An 18378-nucleotide genomic window follows, 5' to 3' on the forward strand; every position below is an offset into this window, starting at 1 on the left:
ATCAGGTTTAACTTGTAGCTGCTTTCAGACATTTTCAGAAGGTTGCACTTCTCCCCCTTTGACCATTTTTACTGGTTACTTGGGACAGTGGGAGATTTCGAGTGACACAAAGCAATATAAAAAAAAATGAACAGGCAAAAATGTCTTTATGCCTCACGCTCATTTCTATTTTAAGCCATGCCTCCCGCTTGCTGTTTCCTCCTGATGACTTGGTCTTTAACTGAGGATTACTAGATATTAAATTTACCTTAGCATTTAACTATGCATTTGGCATTTATGCGAGGCTCCAGTATTTAACCTATCAGAGAATCCAACAAATATTCACACCTGTACGTCTAACAGGCACACTAAGGTTATTATTATGCTGTAACTGAATATTGTCCATGTTTTTTCTAATACTGACTATGAGTATTTAAGACACAGGTGTTCTACGTGAATGCAAGACGCACTGTATAGTATGTAACCAATGAGTTTTGTTTGTTGTCTAATGCCTAGGGTTAGGGTTAGGGTTAGGGCTACATTATATGTAGTTTTATATTGGCAAAACATTGCAAATCTGGAACATAAAATTATTTCACTAGGTTTCTTGAAGTAACAAAGAGTTTAGATATATTGCATACAGCATCTCTGATGAAAGTTCCTTATATGATCTTTAAACTTCCCAGGTCATAGTAAATATAACATTCTTCTCCTGAAAGGTGCCTTTTAAATAATTAAATCCACCATTCTCAGATAGATTGGACTTCCTGAGCTAAATGGCCTTTTCTTTACCATGTTGGTACAGTAAGATGTACCTGAAATGATGGTTGCCTATTCTCTGACTTTTTTAACAATTATTGCAGTTAACATGTTTTTTTTGTTTTTGTTTTTTTTTGTAGTTCTTGATATTAATGTCTAGTTTCACATCCATACTTGTGATTATTAATTGATCATATTATTCTGGATGGTTTCTATGATCCAACTAAATCCAGAACTTGAATTTGCTGCATGCTGAGCACTATGCTGAATCTGTACAGCTTGTCGTCTCACCACACTGGCATTGTAGGCACCACACAGCAAACATCAACATCATCATCATCATCATATGAAGGATGTAAAGAGAGAAGAGCCAGGGGTTTAGTTACTGTTAATACAATGTGTTTGAGAGAAAGACAGAGAGGAAAGGAATTTATATTTTGTCTATTTATATTTTCTATATACACTTGTCTTTTTTAGTATTCTGTTTTTTATTTTATGCATACCTCTTATAGGTCATTAAATAATTGTTTAAGGAAAGAAAATGTTATGTTGTTGCTGACATAGTTAGGCTACGATGGTTGCATCTGTACTGTATGGTATCATTTTTGTCGTATTAGAGGAGGCTGGGAGCATGCACTGATTGTATTAGGTATTATAAGTAATCTGGAGATTCAAATTATATGTAGGTTATATGTAAATATTAGGGCATTTTATATAAGGGACTTGAGCATCTGAAGATTTTGGTATCTGCGGGGGTCCTTGAACTAATTCCCACGGAATACCAAGTAACTTACTTACACTTACCTGTGCATTGTCTAAATTTGGGTCTGGGTGAGTCTTTGTGAGATTAGCAGGGCTGTAAACCGAAATTTCAGATTAATATGTTTCATATCCACTTTAATAAGGGTAAGTGTGTGTGTGTGTGTGTCTCTCTCTCTGTCTGTCCGTCTGTGTGTTCTTTCTCTTGCCATGTCTCTTTCCTTCCAAAATATATGACACATCACAAACATTTTTATAATATGTCTAAAGCAATGCTAATGTTTGCCCTGCACCATATACAAAATTCATTTTTTTATCCATGTAGAAAGAAAATATGCATTATTTGAATATTTCCTAGCGCTACTACCTCACAGTTAGGAGACTCTTTAGGGTTCGCTTCCTGGGTCCTCCCTGCGTGTTCTCCCCGTGTCTGCGTGGGTTTCCTCCAACAGACATGCAGTTTAGGTGCATTGGCCATCCAAAATTGTCCCTAGTGTGTGCTTGGTGTGTGTGTGTGAGTGCCCTGCGGTGGGCTGGTGCCCTACCCGGGGTTTGTTTCCTGCCTTGCGCTCTGTGTTGGCTAGGATTGGCTCCAGCAGACCCCCGTGACGTACTGTTGCAGATTCTCTCTACATAAACATCCTGACACTTGTCATCAGAGTAGAAATGATGTATCATAGTGGAAAATATCACAGTTCTCTACTGTATATTTTTTTTAATGTCTCCATATATTTATGTATGTGTTTGTAACTGGAATATACTGTACTTGAATTTCCTTATCTATGCCATGAAAAGAGACTGTTGTTCCAAAACATGCCTGCCAGAACTGAGAACCTTTATAGTCATTATTCTGGCTTTTTCTGTCCTGGATATCGTATTTTGGGGGCTTTATTATTGATTCCTTTTGAGAACTTTCTTTCTGTAAATTACCTATTTGTGTATTACTGTGCACTCTTTTTTTAAGTGTTAAAAATTTTATATTATAATTTATAATAGAATTTATAATTATGTTATAATTTAATATTATTTCTTTATACATTTATAGACATACATATATTTGTGTTTCTCCTTTAGTGATTTAATTATTTGTTTTTTTCAAGCACACCTGCTTCCCTTTTATAAATTAATAAGACATTTGGTCATGTAATGCTTTTTGGGTAATTGCAATTCATGCCATTAATTAATGATGGTCTGTTGGAGGTCTCAGCCTGGAGTTGCTTTTTTTATCCTTTTTTGTGTTTTGCTTTCTTCATTTTTTTCTTTGATATTCTTTTCAAGTTTTGTTTCTCTTAATTGTTTTCAAATTAGTGGCCATTCCAACCTTGGTAGGTCTGTTCATTTTCTTTTAGCTATGCCTACTAATAATAGTTTGTTTCTTATAAGGTCATGACTCGATTACTTGATTGCCTTAAGCTACGGTCATTAAAGCTTTACAGCACCAGGGGGGCTACATTAAGCATTTGCTATTCTTTGTGTTGCTGTTCTTCTGCTTCTGTTTTGTTCTTCCTATTTTTGATTTTTGTCTTGTAGTCAATTAGTTTTGGACCAATGGATTTTTTTTTTTGATTTGATATTCTGTGGATGTTTGGAGTTTTTATTTTGAATTAATTTATTAACTTAAAGCTTAAATTTTGTCTTTTCATTTTACTTTTACGATTGTCTACTTTGTTTTTTGAATGTTGGACTTTGTTTGCATTGAATTTCTTTTCATTTTGAATTCTTATTAGTTTTATACAGTGGAACCTCGGGTCATGAACGTTTCGGAACACGTACAAATCGGGTTACGACCAAAATGTTTGCCAAACTTTTGCATCTGTTCACAACCACACACTCGGGTGACGAACAAGCCAGTTTCCCTTCCGATTTGTACACGCCAGTGATTTACACACGTGTTCAGGCACTCCCTGTACATTCGCTGTGAACTCTTTGTGCTCTATTTCGTTTCCCTTCTGATTCGTACACGCCAGTGATTTACACACGTGTTCAGTCTCTCCCGTACAGTACATTGTTCTCGGTCAGACGTGCAGCAACAGAGGGACTTTACCTCAAAATTGTAATCTCCTCTCCACCCAGCTTCCTCCTCACTTCCTTCATGCCAGAACCTGACTCATGCAAGGTTAGTTTTCTTGGTTGTTTATGGTTAGTTTTTGTATAAATTAAGGATTTTTCAAATGTTCATTTTCTTCCCTGTGCTTAAAACTTTACAGCGAGCGGTTCGTAAGGCTGTGCATGAACTTTCGCAATGTTAGTTTTCTCTGTTCAAGGCTGTCTCAGTGTTATTCAGTTTTTTTACATTTAGTTAACTATTACGCTGTGCATTCTATGTTATAATTAACTATTTTTGTGCTTAAAAATCTTTAAAAAATATATTAACATACAATTCATACGGTCTGGAACAGATTAATTGTATATTCATACAATCCTATGGGAGAAATTACTTCGGGTCACGACCAAATCGAGTTGCGACCAGAGTTTTGGAACGAATTATAGTCGTGACCCGAGGTTCCACTGTATTTTTTTGTTTTTATAAACATTTTGCAATTTTTTTTTGCTTATTTACTTTATTAAATTATGTTAGTATAAAAAACTTTGTGCAGAAGGTTTTTGATAGTTTATATATTACTTCTGGGCAAAATGTTTGAACTTCATTACTAGTAATGCGTAAACCCACTAGAGTTTGTTTCGTTATGATGAAAATATTTGCAAGCTTCGCCAAACTCCACGAAATGCACTGAAGTCAATGGGGAAGGAGGACCTAAACTCATTTTGAGTGGATTATAATGGTGCAATGGCTTTCAAGTGTCTCTGAGGCCTAGGAAAAAGTCTGCCGAATGTGCTGGACAGATTATAGTAGCCAAATAAGTGATCTTAGCTGTGAGACAGCAGTGGTAACCACTGCACCGCAGTGCCTCAAACAACAAAAGATGAAGACAGAAGGAATAGCACAAACAAGATCAAGCAAACAGCCACAAACAAAAATAAGTATATCAAATATAGATCATTGCACTCACACTCTTGAGGTACACATTGGCCGTGTCACAGAGTGGGAGCGTAGAACTGGCTCATTCCGTTGATTGACGTGGCATAGGTAGAATGTCTGTTTTGTTTTCAGTTTATTTGTGCAGATACTTTCCTCAAGTCTTATGTTTTATTATTTCACAGCGGTCCTGTCCTATCCTGTCCTCCTTTAATGTTTGTTTTGAAGTCATATCTGGGCATATGGCTAATCTGTGTGCAGTACTGTGGTGCCACTGCACAGGGATCAATGTCATATATCAGGTGGCAGTATTTGTAATATTCTCAGTATGGTCAGCCAATGTAACCCTCAAATGAAAAAAAGATTTTTAATTTTTTCGGGATGGAAATCTGACAGTGCTTCTCAACCTTTGTAGCTCTGGGATCCATTTTTACCTTTTTAAATTCACTGATGGCTTCTAAACATGGGGTGTTTATGTTGAAATGAAGAAGAACAGAGTTTCTGCTTGGTGAAATTGAGTGGGGTTAGAGATGGGAGAAACTTTCACGCAGCACTGTCAAGTGCGTTATGGAATTTCTTTTCTTTTCATGTGTTTGCAACCCAGAGACAGCCATGACGGCAATAATCTTCCTGTAGTCACGTGTAAAAGTTCTGCATGCAATAATTATAGCTCTGTGATGTCATGCTGGCCTTGCAAAGCATCATGGGGTATTTAAAAAAATAAATGTTCACTTAAGCCAGTAAAACAGTGAATTTCCAGGAAAATGTTTGTCGAACAAGATTACTGTTGAACACAGCACACTTGCAGTGAAAAATGATTTGGAGAATTTCACCAAGCAACACTTTTCATTACATTTTTACAACTCTTTAGTGCTAATTGAACAGATTTCTAATGATTAAAATCAGTATCATCCTGAAGTTTGTGTAATTAAGATTGTTTTGTAATTAAGTACAAAAGTGACCATATGACAAAATGCCAGCTTGCTTTAGTGAAAGATTTTATGACTTGCTTTTCTACAGGGTTGTCCACATCTAATTATGCAGATCCAGATCGTCTGGATGACTTTGATTTATGCGGGGACGATTACAGTTTGGCGCGAAGACGATTCTTCATGCCGTCAGTTCGCAAACTTCTCGATGGTCTGGGATTTTTCAGGTGATTTTCTATGTAATAAACTTAATAAGTTATAGCGTAATGAAAATTGCATAATTAGATCTGGACCACCCTATACATAGTAGAAAATAGAGAGAAGAGCTATTTGGAGACTGCAATTTTTGCACCTTTGTATGTTTTAACTGGGATAGTTCAAACCACGAGCGGACCGTTCATTTATTAAGATGTCAGCTGGACACGCTGTAATATAAAGTGAATGTTTTGCGCTGCCCAGAACATTACAGAGCATAGACATCCATAACCATATTGAGACAATTCACAGTCATTCATCAATTCAGCCAAAATGATCTTTGATCAGTGAGATAAAAGCAAAAAAAAAAAAAGCTAACATATGCAAGAACATCTATATTTCAGGATATAAGAGATGAAGGGCAGCAATGACTATGACCTTTTCATTATATATTTTGGGATAGTCTTGGAAAAGTCTGGTAAGGACATATCATTTGAAAAATAAGGCAAAACTATAGTTCAAACATTCAATTAGTAAGGAATGTATATTAGCATGGAATGCATTAGAAGCCCTGTGCCATTAGCATATCCATTAAGGCAAGTATCATACTGAAAAGTAGCATTAAGTGCCCTTATTTATGAGGATATTATAGGCATGACTTAATTTATTTGTAGACATAGGTGCAGGATTATAAGTCATGTTTATGTTGTCCATTACTGTAAAATATGAGTAAAAATTAAAGCTGTCTCAAACTTCCAGGGTACCCTGGAAGAAAAACACAGCTAGTGTGTAGCCCAAGAATTGAATCCCAGATCCCTTTGAGCTATGAGAGGGCAGCACTATTGCACTGCCCTTACGAAACTAAAAGCATGTTGCATTTTCATTCAAATAATGTGCTATCTAAAGAAGAATCCATACAGAACCAGCTACGCTGTCCTGCTACCATCTGCCTACAGTTTGGCTCTGTGAAAAATGACAGGCACAGCGATGAAACAGAACTATCACTTTCTTGCCACTTTATGTGGGTTTATACTAGAAAATGTTAAAACTCATTTGATCTAGCAGTGAAATCAAACTGATAATCACTCAACCAGGCACACATATGAAAGTGTCTGATCATAGTCTCAGTTAAGATCAAATTCAAGCATGACAACTTTTCTGTAATAATGGTGTGATCATGATGAACTAATGTTCTTCTTTGAAATACTGGCCGAAGTCAAATGCAGTAAAAACTTTATATTTTTATCTATGTACGTACTGTATGTATTGCTAAACTGCTCAAATTTAGTTTGAGCCGTTTCAATAACCCTTTCTCCAAATTTTACAGATAATTGTCAAGAGACATATTTTATGTTTTTCCCATTCTCTACCACTATTATAATTTAGTAACTATTAATGGTTACTTTTCTTTCTGGTGCACTGGTAAGCATTCATTCCTCGCAGTTCCATAGATTTATGTTAAAATCGAGTTCTGATCCCTGTCTGAACGAAGTCTTCATGTTTTATTGTTTTTTCTCCATTTGCTTTGGGCTGTTTTCAAATATTAAATGTATTCTTGCTAGATTGTCTAGCCTTGGGACTATCTGTCTTTTCTTGAGAGCTGATTCCTGCATTATACCCGATGCTACTAAAAATGACTTCAGTTCCCAAAGACTCTACAATGAAATACGTACGTTTAGTAAATACATGGAATTCTAGAAGGAATTTTTATTTTTTTACTTTTTTATACCTTTTTAAAAGACGTGTAACACTTTATGAGTAGTATTAGAAATGACGGATTTTAATTACTGACTTATATACAGAGGTGTTAGTGCAGAAATCTAATGGAAGTCATAACTCATTTTCATGTCCTTTACTTGCTAGACATAGAGATGAAATATTTTATTAAATGTCCAGTTCATTTACATTTTTAACAGCCGAGTCTTTTTATTTGTGGTTTTCATTTCAGCACCACGGGACCGCAATTTGTTAGGCTTTATAAAATCGACAAGTACATTATTTCACAAAAATATGCATATAAAAAAAGCATATAATATAGAAAAGTTATAAAAGTTTAAAAAAGTATATTGAAGCAAAAGTATACTGTAGCTCAACAACAAAAAATAAAAACCTGCAACACAAAGGGAAAACGTTTGGACCAATTTAAACAAACAAATATACGGCTGTGCAATTTGACCCCATATGGAAGGCAAAGGTTTTTAATAAGAACACATTTTTTACTTAGACTTTCAAAAAGCCTTTGACTCATTCCCTCACCGAAGATTAAGTTTGATACTAAAAGCTGTAGGTATCAGAGGTGGCCTACAAAAGTGGATCTCAAGTTGGTTAACCAGCAGGAGACAAAAAGTACAACAACATTTAATTATATATCACATTTTCATACAAAAATGTAGCTCAACGTGCTTTACATAATGAAAAATAGAAAAATAAAAGACAAAGTAAGAAACTAAAATAAGTCGACATTAATTAACATAGAATAAGAGTAAGGTCCGATGGCCAGGGAGGACAGAGAAAAAAACAAAAAAACACTCCAGGCGGCTGGAGAAAAAATAAAATCTGTAGGGGTACCAGACCATGAGACCACCCGACCAGTCCATTCTACATAAATGAAACAGTCCTCTTTGTATTTAGGGTTCTCACGGAAGGACTTGATGAGGATGGTCATGCAGACTTCTGGCTTTTAGTCCATCAATGTTGGAGCATCATGATGCTTTGAGAAGGTGGTGGTGGTGCAGGTCGCCACCACAGAAAACAGGAAAAAGAAACAGAAGAGAGAGTTGGGGTACAGATAGGAGGAGAATATGAAGTCTAGGGAGAGGTCATCAGGAGAGCTTCTCAGGGGTCTGTCCTTGGACTTGTCTTATTTACTGTATATTAATGACCTCGATTCTGGTGTACTTAGTAAATTGGTGAAATTTGCAGATGTCAGTAAAACTGGAGGAATGGCACAACTGAGGAGGCAGCGAAAAATTTTCAAAAAGCTTCAGAACTGGGTGAAAACTTGGAATCTGCAGTTTAATATAGAAAAGTGCAAACTACTACATGTTGGCAAAAGGAAGATCAGTTATAAGTACAAGAAGGGAGACACTGAGCTAAAGGAGGCAACCGCTGAAAAGGACTTAAGGGTTTATGTTAACACAACATTTTCATCATCTAAGCAATGTACAGGTTAGGTTATATTGTAAAAACTGTTGAATATAAATTGAGGGACATTATGCTCAAACTATATAATGAACTGGTTAGAGCACATCTGGAGTATTGTGTGCAGGTCTGGTCACCACACTCCAAAAAAAAGACATAGCAGCATTTGAAGCTGTGCAGAGGAGAGCAACCAAGTGCATCCCAGGACATGTTGTACTCTGACGGAATTTAACCTGTTTAACGTGAACAGAGGAGACTGTGTGGGGAGCTGATCCAACAACAACATTTATTTATATAGCACACTTTCATACAAAGAAGTAGTTCAAATTGTTTTACATAATGAAGAAAAATAAAAGACAAAATAAGAAATTAAAATAAGACAACATTAGTTAACATAGAAAAAGAGTAAGGTCCGATGGCCAGGGAGGACAGGAAAAAACAGAAAAAAAAACTCCAGACAGCTGGAGAAAAAACTAAAATCTGCAGGGGTTCCAGGCCATGAGACCACCCAGTCTCTTCTGGGCATTCTACCTACCATAGATGAAATAGTCCTCTTTGTATCCAGGTCTTAACAATTCTCAAAGCCATTCATAAAGGAGACGCAGCAGATTTCTTTCAACTTCAAGAGAGAATCGTGAACTCAAGGACACCAGTGGAAATTAAAAGCATGTGAATTTAAGACTGAACCTGGAAGAATTTCATTACTCAGATAGTTTTGGAACTCTTGGAACAAACTACAGAGCCACATAGTTGAAGTAGATTTAACCACGCCCGGGGCAGGAAGGACAAGTATTGTGTTTACAACGTCACGCGAGACCAGGCAGTGAGACATCATTTAAAACAAGTCCACGGACATCTAACCTAGCTGTTGTTGGATTGCTGCTGGCAGACACGCTTCATGTACTCCCAGCTCTTAAAACAATGACAAGAGACAAGCAAAACATGCAGTTCGCCAGCAGCAAAAAGTCTGCAGATGATCAGAATGCTTCTCTTTAGCGTGCGTTCAGCCAAACTAACCCCTCACTCCCCCCACCCCACCCCCTTCACAACGCAAGCGACAGAGATGCGAAGTGGCAAAAGGACAGCTGCTGTACAGGCTTTGAAATGATCGGGCAGCGAGACAAGCAGAACAGGCAGCTCATCAGCAGCAGAAAGACAGCAGGTGATCCGACAGCATCTCCTTAGCGTGCGTTCAGCCGCACCCCCCTTCACAACGCAACCAGCATTATACGTCCTGCGAGAAAGAGATGTAACCACGCCCGGGGCGGGAAGTAAAGTATTGTTTTTACAAAAGTTTTTAAATAAAAGTGAAAATAATGCATATGTAACAATCCCCATGAAACTAACAATCATTTTAAATTGTATATCCGGTAAACCAAACCTGGGGGTGGGCGAGCAGGGGGTAGAGCCCCCTAGTATTTTAAAATTTTCAACTCTAATGTCATATCTCATATCTGAGGATGCAGATTACGTGGAGAAAACTTTTTTACAGAAATAAAATACTTGTTGTTTACGTCCTTTGATAAACAGAACTTACGTAGAATGATTTGCTGTATTCTGAGATGTAGACTTGCGTTTCGTGGGCAAATGTCTACAGTAACATAAATAAAACTGATGATTATGTATGCCATACACATGGCATGGGAAATGTTTCAATGGCCATATTCCATTGTAAAATCTGTTGCGGACATCCTAAAAAAAGCAGAATAGATGAAGGAGGAGAGATTTTTTAATTATTGACTGATGTGGCTTGGGAAGTGGAGGTAGCAGGCAGGTATTGAAGAATCAGCACAGTATTTAAAGATGGACCCCAGCCAAACACACAGAATCACAAGTACATAAGTATCCCAAATCCAAATCGTATTATGTGATATCATCTACTGTTGAACCCTGCTCTGTACTTGTAGTATTTTTACTTTACTATTGTATTGTATTAAGGATTACTTAGGTCCTCTTCTGTGTATAGTGTTGTATTTATTTATTTTTGACACCCACTGCACGGCCAACCTGCCTGGAAAGGGGTCTCTCTTTGAACTGCCTTTCCCGACGTTTCTTCCATTTTTTCCCTACAAAGGTTTTCTTGTCTTCTTAGAGAGTTGAGGCTGGGGGCTGACAAGAGGCAGGGCCCATTGGGGCACTCCTTGTGTGATTCTGGGCTATGTAAAAATAAATTGCATTGTACTGTATCGTTTCCCCACATAAAAATTGTGGGAAAGACAGCGAAGACTTATTAGGATGAAGGTATACAGTAAGAGATTACATGCTTGCTGCTTTTGAGGGTTATTTTCTGTTTTGAAAATGGATGATCTGTTCTTCAACAGGGTAGAGCATTATGGGAAATAGACACAATTTCTAGTTTTGTTTTCCCAGCTGTTGAGGGGGCGATCAGAAAGCAATAGAAGGACGGATGCCAACTAATTAGAAAGAACTTGCACCAGTCATTGCGTGTGGGCTCTTGACTAAGATGTCAGACTCTAGAAACCACAAGGTTTGAATGTTCATTCTCGACATCCCTGACTCACGGCGTGACACTAAGTGAATGACTTAAACCCTGGTGCTCCATTTGTTTAGAAGAAAACATTTTGACAGAATGAGGGATAATGTGAATGTACTGAGTGCTTTAACATAAACTGGAATTGCTGTTGTTGCAGCTAATCGTTCAGATATTTTTGAAGGAGTGGTGACCCTTGACCAACTCCATCACTCCTATACTGATCTACTGTATCTTGCGCCTGTCATTTGAATTCTTACTATCTTGGATTGACACTATAATTATTTGGCTCTCTCTCATTTAGATTTTTCTACTGTGTTCAATGGAAAATGACATTTAAAAAGCATTGGATTAACTATATTCTAGCTACAAAATATCTTTGTGTCATGTAGTGGTATTAAATATATCTAGACAACCAAATTAAGTAACATGAGCACTAGCATTGGAATAAAACCGATACACATTACAGCCCTTCTGGATCTTGTTTGACATTCCTGTTCAGAGTCATTAGGGAATGCATGTAAGTCTAAATCAGAATTTATCAAAAAAGTTGAAAATATGCATCACGGTAAAAGTTTATGAAAGGCACCCGACCGTTTCATACAACAGAAACATTCTTCTTTTCTCTAAGCACAGGGTAATTATCTCCATCAAACTTTCCATCTTGCATTTCTGCATTCATTTTTATTCCAGTGACCGATCGACTATAGATGTATTTTAGATTCAGATCTAACCCAGCGTTTTGTGAGCTACTTCAAATAAGAGAAAAAGATTTACATTTGGAATAAGTGTCTTGTATTGTGTGTCAGATATCTATCTTATTATTCAACACTGACCTCATCCTTTGTAAGGATCCAACTGAAAGTTGTCTTGGCAAGTAGAGTACAACGTCTTGGAAGAAACGTTATTAACTGATTTGATGGGTTTGAAAACACTCTGTAAAAACATGAAACGCAAACTAGAAGACCAAAAAATATCCGGTGGAGCTGTGGACTGAGAGGGAAACATGCTGTGATATGTCATAAATGGCTTTTCCTCTAGCCAGGTTTCTTTCCCTTTTTATTACCAAGCATAAATTGTTATTGCCAAGAACAACTGCCAATAAATTGTTTCAAACAAAAAAACTAGATTTTATTACACTGAGTTTTGGAATGGATTGTGAACAGAACTTATGCAGTCATTTCTAAAACAGACTCAGAGTCATATGTACTTGCTAAAAAGTTAATGAAGCATGTAGATTGCAGTGTTTGATGGCAAAGTAATTTATACATAATTATATATACATGATAAATACACTAAGGACGGTATAAAGAAATCATATTAATCTACATTTTACACTTCGTGGGTGACAGCAGGGCCTTCAGCTGTATAGCGCCCAGACTCTGAAGTGACCTACCGAAATTAATCAGGTCAGCCGACTCCATGAATTCTTTTAAAACTCATCTGTTCAGGAAGGCTGTTAGCTCTACTTGACTTTATTACCCTTCTCTCAGTTTACCTCCATGTCAAGATGCTCATGTAACCTGTGTGTGTGTGTGTGTGTGTGTGTGAGTGTGTGTGTGTGTGCTGGGGGACCATCAGTTACGTTGCCTGTTAGGCTTTTCTCTGAATTTACTATCTTACTTTTCTTTATTTATTTATCTGGTGTAGTATAATGCTATGTACCGTATACCCTGCCGTTCTTTTGTAAACTCTGTGAAGTGCCTTGAGCATGGGAAAGGCGCTATATAAATAAAATGTATTATTATTATTATTACAGGGGCCATTAGCCCTTATTTTCACTTAGACCTTTCATAATTATCACACATTCCTTAAGAACAACAATACTTTTACAAATGGATTAAATATTATCATCCATTTTCATAGCATAACGACCAGTCCAGTCTCAGGCTGGCAGAGTCTGACCCATAACAGGATATTGTTTCCACTGCAGTGTGCTATTATTAATGCTTTAAGATAATTTTGATTCAGCTGAGAAAAGATAACTACATGGAATGAACAAGGGCCAATAACCACTTTTGATTACCTTGTCTTCAATTTGGACTTAAATATGAAGGCCAAATGGATACAGCAACAATACAGAACCTAAGAATGACTTAACAATGAAGACATGAATGAGTAGAATCTCTCTCTCTCTCTCTCTCTCTTATATATATATATATATATATTGTCACACACGTGCGCTTGGGAAGCAGTCAACAAGTCCTAAGGTGGGCGATGTAACAATTGATGGGGTTTTTTTTCATGGTAATACTGCCTCTCTCTCTAACCTTATAGAACCAAAGAAGAAAAATAAAACAACTACTCACAACATAAACAATAGTCCTGAGAATGGCACAAATATTCCTCCATCATTCACAACACTTCCGGCTCCTGTTGATGATGTCACTTCCGGCCCCCCCGAGATGACATCACTTCCGACGCTTGGTGATGACGTCACTTCCGGTTTCCCTATGATGACGTCACATCCTTTTCATCACTTCCTGCAGCCATTTTATGTCTCCTATAAAAGCCACCATTACACAGCAATGTTTGTCGAAAGTTTGGATGTTTTTCATCTATTTTTTTGACTACTTTTGCTTCCAGCAATATACGGGGCCATTCCCCAACACTTCTTTTTGAGTTGTACTCGACTTATTTACCACAATATATATATATATATATATATATATACTAGCCATGTGCGCCCAACTATGTTGCATGTGTTAAAGTTGTCTGTGAAGGGCTACCTGTTTAAACACGGATGCCAGTCGTGAACTGGGTCCTTCGTCGCACAGCATTATGATTTTTTATAAGGGAAACAAAATTAAAAAGAAAACCCTTGGATATTGATTCGATAGGAACGGCCCACTCGGAATCACTATCCGAATCGTAATTATGTGGTGGTGTAGGAGCATTTCTGTTTCTGTCCGTTCACAGTCCGTCTCGTTTTCAGGACGCTGTAGTTTCCTCTCACGATGTCTTCTCAACCTTTCACCAATCTCGCAGGTGGCTTTGTGGCAATCCAAAGAGTAAGGCAATATACACGGAGCAATGGTTATAAAAGGGGGACACATAGGTATCCAGGCTCTTTAATAAAGCATAAATAGGGATCACTTCACTGACATGTGAGCAAGCCACGGTACAACTGTGAGACGCGCAGCACTCACCGGCTACAACGTAACAATAATAATTTCCGGAACGTGCTGTTACGTTGTCAGTCATTTTACCCACTATCTTTCTTTCATTCATATGTTATGTAGGCACGTACCTTTTATCTTCGACAATTTCATTCTCTAACCAGGCCTCAGGAGCTAACCAGCGTAACACTGTCCACCACCCCTTTCGTTATTCCGGCACATTGATGACATCCGTGAGTAACAACAACGTACTAAACTGGAAGGTGGTCTACGTATGCATGGAATTTGCGGACAAAGATCAAGATCTAAATGAAGATCTCTTTAGTTAATTTAAAGCACAACAATTTGTATAGTTTGAATGTCTGTGTTTTGAGGTGTGACTGGCGTACTGCAGTCTTCAGTAGTATAAGCCTGGAGGTGATTCTTAATGCAATGCCTATGTTTTAGCTGTCTCTCTACTGCCATCTAGTGCTTCTTCTAATTCATTCGCAGACAAACAAAGATCAAGACCCAAATGAAAATTATATATAGAGATACCGGTATATGTATATACACTATATATACACCCCTCCTCAAACTGCCACCTTATCGTGCTGGAGGAGTTTGCGTGTCCCAATGATCCTAGGAGCTCTGTTGTCTGGGGCTTTGTGCCCCTGGTAGGGCCACCCAAGGCAAACTGGTCCTAGGTGAGGGATGAGACAAAGAGCGGTTCATCAAACCTTCTATGATGAATAAAAAATTTGGACGGCATTTTCCTTCGCCCGGACGTGGGTCACTGGGGCCCCCCTCTGGAGCCAGGTTTGGAGGTGAGCGCCTGGTGGACGGGCCGGCACCCATGGGGCTCAGCCGGGCACAGCCCGAAGAGGCAATATGGGTCCCCCTTCCCATGGGCTCACCACCTATGGGAGGGGCCAAGGAGATCGGGTGCAGTGTGAGTTGGGTGGTGGCCAAAGGCGGGACCTTGGTGGTCCGATCCTCGGCTACAGAAGGTGGAACCTGGACACCTCCCTGATGAGGTGTTCCAGGCACGTCCAACTGGGAGGAAGCCCTGGGGAAGACCCAGGACACTCTGGAGGGACTATGTCTCCCGGCTGGCCTGGAAAGCTAGAAGAAGTGGCCGGGGAGAGGGAAGTCTGGGCCTCTCTGCTCAAGCTGCTGCCCCCACAATCTGATCTCAAGTAAGCGGAAGAGGATGGATGGATGTTCCAATATATATATATATATATATATATATATATATATATATGTAAATAAACACAATTACTTGCAACTGGGGTTAGAACCTTGATTTTATCCTTAATCAAAAGTTTTTGAAGTAATATGTGCTGGTGAAGCAAAAAAGCAGGAAATTAGGGTAGTGGTAACATCTGCAATGTTATTGGGTTTCTCATCTTTCTTATGACAAACTGCTTGACTTGGTAGAAAGGCAAAGAACAGTAGCCACATCTGCTGAGTATGAATCGCATTACATGAAGAACAGCGCCATCTGCTGAGCATCAAGTATGGAATGCAAACTGTAGCACGACAAAAGCAAACATACCTGCACAAACTGACCTGTGTTCGTATCCTCACACCAAAATGAGTGTTATGATCACAAAATCTGCGGTGGGTTGGCTCCCTGCCCAGGGTTTGTTTCCTGCCTTGCGCCCTGTGTTGGCTGGGATTGGCTTCGGCAGACCCCCGTGACCCTGTAGTTAGGATATAGCAGGTTGGATAATGGATGGTCACAAAATACAGTGCTACACAGCGCTATGGCGCGAAAAAGATCTTCAGTGGCAACATCGCCTTATTGTCAGGCCAAACACACAAGTCACTTTAATGGCAACAGGCAACAAAAGGAAAGCCTCAATATATAGCCATTGAGCAGCCGGCTAATACTATGGCTCATCAACATGCAATGCGTACTCCATGATACAGAATGCAAGAATGACAATGAGAGAGAAATGTATACCGACAAATGAGGAGATTGTGTAATACTCACAACTTCCGCCCATATGGAAACACTCCTTTAAATTCTTAAATTCTAATTCTAAATAATTATAATAAAAATTACCCATCACTTATACAGAAGGCCTACATAGCTTTGGTGGGAGCAGCCATGTTTTTCCATAGGTGAATACGTATTATAACTGGGCAGAGACTTAATTGAGCCCTGGAGTCAAACCGAGGGCACTTGATCCATTAGGCAGCAAAACTAAGCACTGTGCCACCCTTGAAAACAACCCAATTACCAGATTATTAGGCCACACCGAATGATGGTGCTAAAAAGTTAAAGAAAGCAGGGCTATAGATGAAAGAACCATTCTTATAAACGGTTTCTTCCAAAAGTAGAACATCTCTAAGCATGTTTAGATAAATTCAGGGTCATGAGATCCTTGAACTCCTAACCTATTAAATATGCTATAACAAATTAAACATTTTTAAACACTGCTATGTGCTGGAAAGTTATTACAATATACTCTACAAACGTCTTTTTATTTACCATATTTTTACAGAGAAGAATTTCAATGTACTGAATACATAAAGCAAATAAAATTGGAGCTTCAATGCTTTAAACAATTCTGGAAAAACCAAAATTGAACGTGGTGTTAACTATTGTGATGTGAACTTCACAGATGTTTCTATTCCACAAAATACTGCATCAGCAAACAACAGTGTATGTGAGTAGCATAGCATTGACAGTGTAAAGTATATACTGTGTATATACTGTATATATATATATATATATATATATATATATATATATATATAAGCATTACCTGGTAGGTAACCACCCACACAATTCAGGTCAGGACTCAGACTACAAATGCAATGAATATATATATATATATATATATATATATATATATATATATATATACACTATGTGAATTTTAGGATGTTGGATTTTCTGATGTTTGTAGTCTGGTGGCAGCTGCTAAAACATTAACTAGTAATTTAATAATGAAATAAAGATTTTATATAACAAACCAAGCAGAAGAACACCCAATCCAAAAATCATGGCATAGTTGGTATGCCACCTAATTGAAGAAATATCACATATCAAGCAAAAAACAATATAAATATATGCGTAATTAAAGTATGTATATTTATGTTTTTATATGTTTGTTACTACACATCAATATTTGTTTCAAATCAAATAAATATACACGAGCTAAGTTTAGGATGCTTTTTAATTGTATTTTTTTTTATTTTCATTAAGCATACTGTACATTTTTATATGTTTGGGTCATAATTCTTTTGGTTGCCAAAAGCCAAGCTCAAGGTTGTATAAAAGACGACTGTATGAAAATTGAGTACAAAGTTCAAATTAAAAACAGATGTACTCATTAGCATTTTGATAAAGATTACTTTCTGAGAGGTATTGCTCTATTGTCCTCTCACTGATTTCATATTTAATATATAAGTGGACTTGTCATTATGTAACCACCGATAATACATTCAAATGTAGTGATGTTATGGATCCAGATCCTAGGGCAACAGGGATGACTGGCCAGGCTCCTTCTCTGTATTTTTATCAGCAGCCCTTCCTAGTCCTATGAAATAATCTCTTAACCACCAAATTCTCCCAACTTTTAATATATGAGTTACTGTGAAGCCACAGTCCTGTTTTATGTCACAATCTGCCGTAGCAGGGACAAATCATTCTTAAATCCATTTTGGCCTGTCCACACGCCACAGCACTTGATTCTTAATTCTAAAACAATGTTTGTCCTGTGTTGAAATGCATGCTGGGAGAAGGAGTAGGGTTTTACTGCTAGGGGAGAAGTTAACTTTATGATTGTTGAGTCAGTGCACAGATTCTTTCAAGCCCCTTGGGTTATTGTGAATGTTAAGATAAGAATGGAACACTTTCTTGTTGCAGGAGTAAATGGACAAGTACAACAGCAAAGTTAAAATTTATAAGAGAATCGGTATACACTGAATCCATTAGCTTCACTGTGTGCTTTCATGACAGCGAGAGGATATCATTTATCACAGTAAAGCAACATCTAAACTGCATATCTTATCAAGAAGGTACGCTTTCCT

Source organism: Polypterus senegalus, chromosome 18 (genome assembly GCF_016835505.1).
Source record: "Polypterus senegalus isolate Bchr_013 chromosome 18, ASM1683550v1, whole genome shotgun sequence".
NCBI classification, from domain to species: Eukaryota; Metazoa; Chordata; class Cladistia; order Polypteriformes; family Polypteridae; genus Polypterus; species Polypterus senegalus.